At 41.1% G+C, this 7026-nt stretch overlaps 1 pseudogene; it reads right to left on the bottom strand.

Annotated features, from left to right (window-relative positions):
* Nucleotides 1-520: 520 nt before the first annotated feature.
* LOC112306116 (neuropilin and tolloid-like protein 2) overlaps nt 521-7026 on the bottom strand; it is a 31841-nt pseudogene continuing 25335 nt past the window's right edge.

The following is a 7026-nucleotide window of genomic DNA, read 5'->3' as shown; positions in this document are numbered from 1 at the left end:
CCCTCTCCACGCCAAGGAAGGACAAAGGCGACCTCCTGCCTCCACCCCCCCACACTACCTGGTGACGGCCCCCCTGCTGTGCCTCTGATCCCTGCCCTGGCGCTCAGCCTCCCTCCCTCCGTCTCTCCACAGTGCAGTCAGACAGGCCTTTCCACATCCAGCCGTGATCACACCTGCGCCACCCCTCGTTATCCTAAGACGCAAGACCAGACTTCTCGTATCTCTGAGGCGTTGCTCATCTCCAGACCTCCATCCCCGTCTCCTATCCCCCACTACATAAACTCCAAGTTTGCCGCGGTGGTATTGTTCCTTCCATGTGCTCTGCTGTGTGTCACCGCGGGAGGTCCACGTGGGACTGTCGGGAAAACGTGTCTGCTTCCCCCACCTCCTGGTTATTGTGCTGCGTCCCACTCACCTCGGATTGCCGGTTAGAAGCCACTTGATCGGAGAGCTCATCCTGGATGCTTTACAAGTAGCTCAGGTGCCTCCCAATGTGCTCCCGGGACCTCCCACCCTGGCTTCAGGGATCGCGCTCATCACCTTGTGTGGTGCTTGTTTGTCTCTGGCGCGGTTTCTGTTCTCTGGGGGAGAAGCAGGGCAGGACCTCGTCTCCTTTACCACCGTATCTCTGTGTGTCCGGAACATAACGGGTACGCAGCAAATACTTGTGGAATACATTACGTCCCATTGACACTGCACTGATGCTGAAGCCACGGGCACAGACGATACACTCGACGGTCCCTGTCTCTAGCGAGCTCACACGAGAATGTGGCAGGAAGACAAAGAGAAAGGAAAGACAGTTAACCTTGACAATAAATGACACAGTGTAAGAGCGATGGAAAATCAGTGAGAGGGGAGAGCATGCTGGGTGGTGTGTTTGGAGAACACCAAGTGAAGACCTCGAACCTCCGCAGTTTCTTCCTGAGCCTCGGCAGGAGGCAGCGAACTGCTCATTTAGCGTTAATCTTTTCCCAGACCGCCAGCTATCGTTCTGAAGAGAGCCTGGGCAGCCTTCCCTACGACCTTTGTTTGCGACGAGACCACAGCTGGTCATTTCTATTGATTAGTACTAATATTTGTGTATTCGTCCATATCTAATCACAGGGAATTTTGACAAAGAGAATTTCATCTGGGGGGAACTGCCTGAAGTTTTAATGCGGCAAGTCGATGACAAATGTTTCCTCCAAAAGCTAGTTTGGTAAGTGCCGTAGTCGAAAAAGATACAATAATAGTATTTGCTCTCACAGAGCTTTAAAGGCATATACAACTTCATTCAAGTCTTACCTACTGTACAGAACGAGCTACTCAAGGAGTCGAAGAACAAGGTGTTCTTGTCTATAATAAAGGCAGTTTTTTCAATGGCCATCTGGAAGCCTTATTAAAAAGTCCAAAAATGTCTGATCTCAGTAGTTATTAAAGTGTAAAGGCAACGATGTAAGTCCCACCTGTGTGAGAAAAAGTGTGGTTCTGGCATCATTGTACCATGTGGTCACTGGGCAGTAGCATTACTTCTGCTCCTGCGTTTGCAGAATTGGCTTAAAAATAAATATTATGGATGTTTATGTAATATGTAATTAATATGGGATATGCTGCAGTTCCTCTGATATTTTTTTATTTCTTGATTTTAGGCAGGGGGGGAAGAGAGAGATTTGTTGTTCCCCTTATTTATGCATTCATTGGTCGATTCCTGTGCGTGCCCTGACCTGGGATTGAACCCACAACTTTGGTGCATGAATGACATTCTAACCAACTGAGCTACCCAGCCAGGGCCTCTGATTATTTTCTTAAAGTATCCAAAAAAAAAAAAAAAAATCCAGGCTCCAAATACAATCTCTCATGGAAGACAAGCAAATCGCCACAAAAGGGACAGGAACAAGTGAGTGTGACATGAAGACTTAAACGCCGGGTTGCTGGCGGGCCAGAAAGCCCTGCTGGGGAAGTGATGTCAGCAATCACAGTAAGGAGGTTTGTGAATGTTAGTGGGAGGCAGTTCTGAGCAGGAGAGTCAATACAAAACAAGGGCTGGAGCCCGGGGGTGGGCGAGGGAAACAAAGCCTGCAGTCAGAAGATGGGCTTGGGCAGCAGCGAGCTGGAGCCGGCTGTGGGAGGCTGCAGGGTCAGAAGCGCGCCCCGCTGCCAAACCAATCAAGTCCATAGGAAGCAGGGGAAGCCGAGAAAAGGGCACAGATAGGAATGGAGCCACCGAGGGGGGTGGGAAGTATTGCAACAGGTGATCCGTGGCTGAAGAGGAAGGGGCAGCGGTGAAAAGTAGCGACGAGTGGGCACCATGTCCTGGCGCTACGGTGCTCAAACGTGAAGTGTGCGCACTGACTCTGGAAAGAAGGCCGGTGCTGTACATTCTTTCAAGAAAGCAGTGATGGTCCCAGATGTGCAATAAACGAGTTCATAATACTGAAGGAAAAGCAAAGTTCGTAAATGAGAAACGTGAGAGTGAGTTCTCCTTGTCGTTTTTTAAAGGTCAATTCCTTGACCACATTTCCTCTACCTGAGCAAATCACTCCCTAATTTTTCAAGCAGGGTTTTGTTTGTTTGTTTACTATTGAGGTCACATTGGCTAATAACATTATATAAACTTCAGGCGTACAACATTATAATTTGAAATCTGTGTGTCCTATTCTGTGCTCGCTACCAAAAGCCTCGTTTCCTTCTAGTATCATATATTTGACCCCCTTTACCCATTTCTCCCTCCCCTCAACCCCCTCCCCCTCTGCTAACCACTGTTATGTCGTCTCTATGAGTTTTTTATTTTGTTTTGCTAGTTTGTTACTTTTTTGTTTTACATTCCTTCTATGAGTAACATTATGTGGTTTTTGTTCTTTTCCCTCTGACTTATTTCACTTAACATAACACACTCGAGATCCATCAATACTGTTAAAAATGGCAATTTTCATTTGTAATAGCTATATAGTATTCCATTGTAAATATGTACCCCGTTCGCCTGTCAACAGGCACTTACATTGTATGTATATCTTGGCTATTGTAAATAATGCCTCAACGAACATAGGGTGTACATGCCTTTTTTGAGTTAGTGTTTTTATATTCTTCAGATAAATACCCAGAAGAGGAATTTATGGATTATATGGTAGTCCAATTCTAAATTTTTTGAGGAACCTCCATGCTGTTTTCCATAGAAGCTGCATCAATTCACAGTCACAGCCACAGTGTATGAGTGTCCCAATTTCCACCCCTATAACCCCTGTCATTTCTAGTCTTCTTGACAATACCCATTCCGACAGGTGTGAGGTGGTATCTCATTGTGGTTTTGATTTGCATCTCCCTAATAATGAGTGATGTTGAACATATTTTCAAATGCTTGTTAACCATCTGTATGTCTTCCTTGGAAACAAATGACTGTTCAGATCCTCTGCCCATTTTTTAAAAAATCTAATAGTTTGGGTTTGTTGTTGATATTGTTTTTGTTGAGTTGTAAGAGTTCTTTATATATTTCAGACATATCCACTTAACGAAAGTATCATTTGTAAGTATCTTCTCCCACTCATCTGGTTGCCTTTTGGTTTTGTAGGTAGTTTCTCTTGCTATGCAGATTTTTAGTTTGATATATTTGTATACAAATGGCCCATTTGTATAGTTTTGCTTTTGTTCCCCTTGCATTTACAGTCAAATTCACAAAAAAGGGCTCACCCTTTTTCATACAGCTGTCCAGTTTTCCCAACACCGTTCATTAAAGGGAGTTTTGTCCCACCATGGTGTTTCTTGGCTCCTTTTTCATAAATTGGTTCCCCCCATATGTGTGTGTTCATTTCCAGGCTTTCAATTCTGTTCCATTGATCTGTATGTTTGGGGGTTTTGGCCAATACCGTATTGTTTTGATTACTACAGCTTTGCCATATAGTTTGAAATTGGGACGTATCATATCTCTGGCTTTGGGGTTTTTTGTTTGTTTGGTTCTTTATTTTTCTTTCAGGATTGCTTTGACTATTCAGAGTCTTTGTGGTCTCATACATATTTTGGGGGGGTTTCGTTTTATTTTGTGAAAAAAAGCGCCATTTGGATTTTGAAAGGTATTGCACTCAATCTCTATAGTGCTTTAGGTAATATAAACAGTTTGATAATATTAATTCTTCAAATCAGTGAACACATAATATCTTTCTATTATTTTGTGTTTTTAATTTCTTTCAGTAATGCCTTATGGTTTTCAATGTACAGGTCTTTCACTTTCTTAAATCCTCCTAGGTATTTTATTCTCTTGTTGAGATTGTGAATGGTTGTTCTCTTCCTTTCTCCTTCTCATGGTTTGTTGCTAGCATATAGAAATGCAACACATTTTTGTATATTGATTTTGTATCCTGCCACTTTCCTGTATTTGTTTATTATTTCTAATAGTTTTCATGGAGTCAGGGTTTTCTGTATATAAATCATCTGCAAATAATGACTGACAGTTTCATTTCTTCATTTCCAGTTTGAATGCCTTTCATGTCTTTTGCTTGCCTAACTTCTCTGACTGGAACATCCAGTACAATGTTGAGTAAAAGTAGTGAGAGTGGGCACCCCGGTCTCATTCCTGATCTTAGAGGAACAGCTTCCAGTTCTGCACCATGGAGATGATGATACCTTTGGTTTTGGCATAGGCGGATTTATTCTGTCGAAGCACTTTCCTTCTACACCCATATATTGAGAGATTTTTCATCACACATGGATGTTCTATCTTGTCAAATGCTTTTTCTGGATCTGTTGAGATAATTGCATAGTGTATTTTTTCACTTTGTTAATGTGGTGTGCCGCGTTGATTGGTTTGCAAAGGTGGAGCCAACCCTGCACCACTGGGATAAGACCCACCTGATGGTGGAGTATATACCTTTTAATGCAGTGTCGAATTTGATTTGCTTATAATTTCGGTGTGGATTTTTGCATCGAAGTTCATCAGAGATCTTGGCCTATAATTTTCTTTTGGTGTGTGATATTCTTGCCTGGTTTTAATATCAGGGTAGCGTTGGACTGATTAAATGAGTTAGAAAGCACTGCCTTCACTTCAATATGTTGGAAGAGTTTGAGGATACGTATTCCATCTCCTTTGAATGTTTTGTAGAAATCACTGGTAAAACCATCCTGTCCTGAGCTTTTGTTTTGGGGGGGACTTTGGTTACTTTTTGAATTTCCTTACCAGTAATGGGTCTACTCAGGTTTTCTCATTCTCCACGATTCAGTCTAGAAAAGCTGTCTAAATTTCCCTTTTTTAGGTTGCCCAGTTTGGTGTTACATAACCTTTTAGAGTGTTCTTGTATAATCCTTTGAATTTCTGTGGTATCTGTTATAAGTTCTCTTTCATTTCTGATTTTATTTATTTGAGTCTTCTTTCTTTTCTCCTTGGTGAGTCTTGCTAAATGTTTGTCGACTTTGTTTATCTTTTCAAAGAACCAGCTCTTTATTTCATTAATCCTTTCTATTGTCTTTTTAATCTCTGTTTTATGTATTTCTGCTTTGACTTTTCTTTTGGGAAGCACTCTAGGGAAGAATAGAGAAACGAGGAATAGCACAGTCAAAGCAGAAGCAGATATTGACGTGTTAGTGAGCGTATCTGTGTACTTTTTCTCACAACTCTTTTTTCACTGAAGTTTCTGATATAATCAAACAACACTACGTAGCTTTTCGATACAACCCTGGAGCTGACCGAAGATGAGTGTCTGCACTTCCTAGTATTTCTGGGACCAGAGGATTCAAGGCCTTTCTGGCCGAGAAGCAGCACCCCCACCAAAGAGAAGCAGGCTGTCCAAGTCAGGGACACTATGGGGGGCAGAACGAGAACCACTGGCTTCTCTCCTAAGCAATGTCTGTGAAACTTCGGGCAACCACCAGAAGACGTGTTCAGGTCTCAAAAAGTCCCTTTAAAGAAATGCGTTTGGGATGCTGAGGACTCCCCCTTGTGGCCATGCTGGAGGCTCCTTCTGCCCGTGAACTTGTCCTTCGGAGCTCATCTGCCTCAGATGTCTTCTTCACTGTTTTTGAAACCATATCTCGGTGTAAAATAAGAATCCATTGTCATGCAATTTTGACACCATAATTCCAAAAATCTATTAAAGTGAGACAAATGGAAGGAATGGGCAAACAGACCCACAAACAATCAAACAAAAGAAAACAAAAAATTGGCTTTCTGGCCTCAGGGGCAGTCTTTTTTTGTTTGTTTAAGTACCATGTCTGATTCAGTTATAATTCAATTAATCGATTTCTTTCCAATATGTATGTTAAGACCCAAAACCTATGTGCCATAAATAACAGGATTGAAGAATCATGCAACAATGTATATTTTACTACGAGATTTGTGTAGTGATTTAGAACAAATATCAGTGAAAAAATTACCATAAATCAAATTCAGTAATCAAAGAAAGCAGAATGCTTGTGTGCACGTTACCAAGGTCTTTGCAATAAGTTACAGTGTCCATTTCCATCACAGCATATTTACATGCAAAGCTGCTAATGTAAACACAAAGAAACCTGTCATGTAGGTCTTTAATCTTGATTTAGTAAAGTTTGCACAGTAGGAAGTAATATCAAAAGTCTAAAATAGTGAATTTTTAAATCATTTTTCTAAATTATTGCTTATATTACATAAAAACATAAGGTCAAAAGGTCAGTTTATAAAACATAGTTGTTAGTCTTGATAAGAACCGGAAAAATGTATTGTCCCACATAAGAAGCAACTGAAAGGCTTATACAGTTTCTTAGGAATTTTCCTTTAACTCAACCTTGGTTACCATATGCTATAAGATACACTAATACAAAGAAGCTAAATAATCTTTTCATAAAAACTAATATAAAACACATCTGGTGAAGAGACACATTGCAAAATAAGCATAATTACAGGCCTCCTTAAAAATGAATTAAATGACTCTTTGTTCAGAAGCATGAAGGGGCTATCACTGAATATGACCAAATTTGGGAAATTTCAAAGGATTTCTTGAAATATTCATCTTTTTCAAGTGTTAGGTCATAACTGACAATGGTACATTCATCCCAGAATTATGAAATTTTCTAGTATAACTAAGACAA

Source organism: Desmodus rotundus, chromosome 10 (genome assembly GCF_022682495.2).
Source record: "Desmodus rotundus isolate HL8 chromosome 10, HLdesRot8A.1, whole genome shotgun sequence".
Taxonomy (NCBI): Eukaryota; Metazoa; Chordata; class Mammalia; order Chiroptera; family Phyllostomidae; genus Desmodus; species Desmodus rotundus.
The sequence above is the reverse complement of the archived record's forward strand: the minus strand, read 5'-3'. Positions and strand labels throughout refer to the sequence as shown.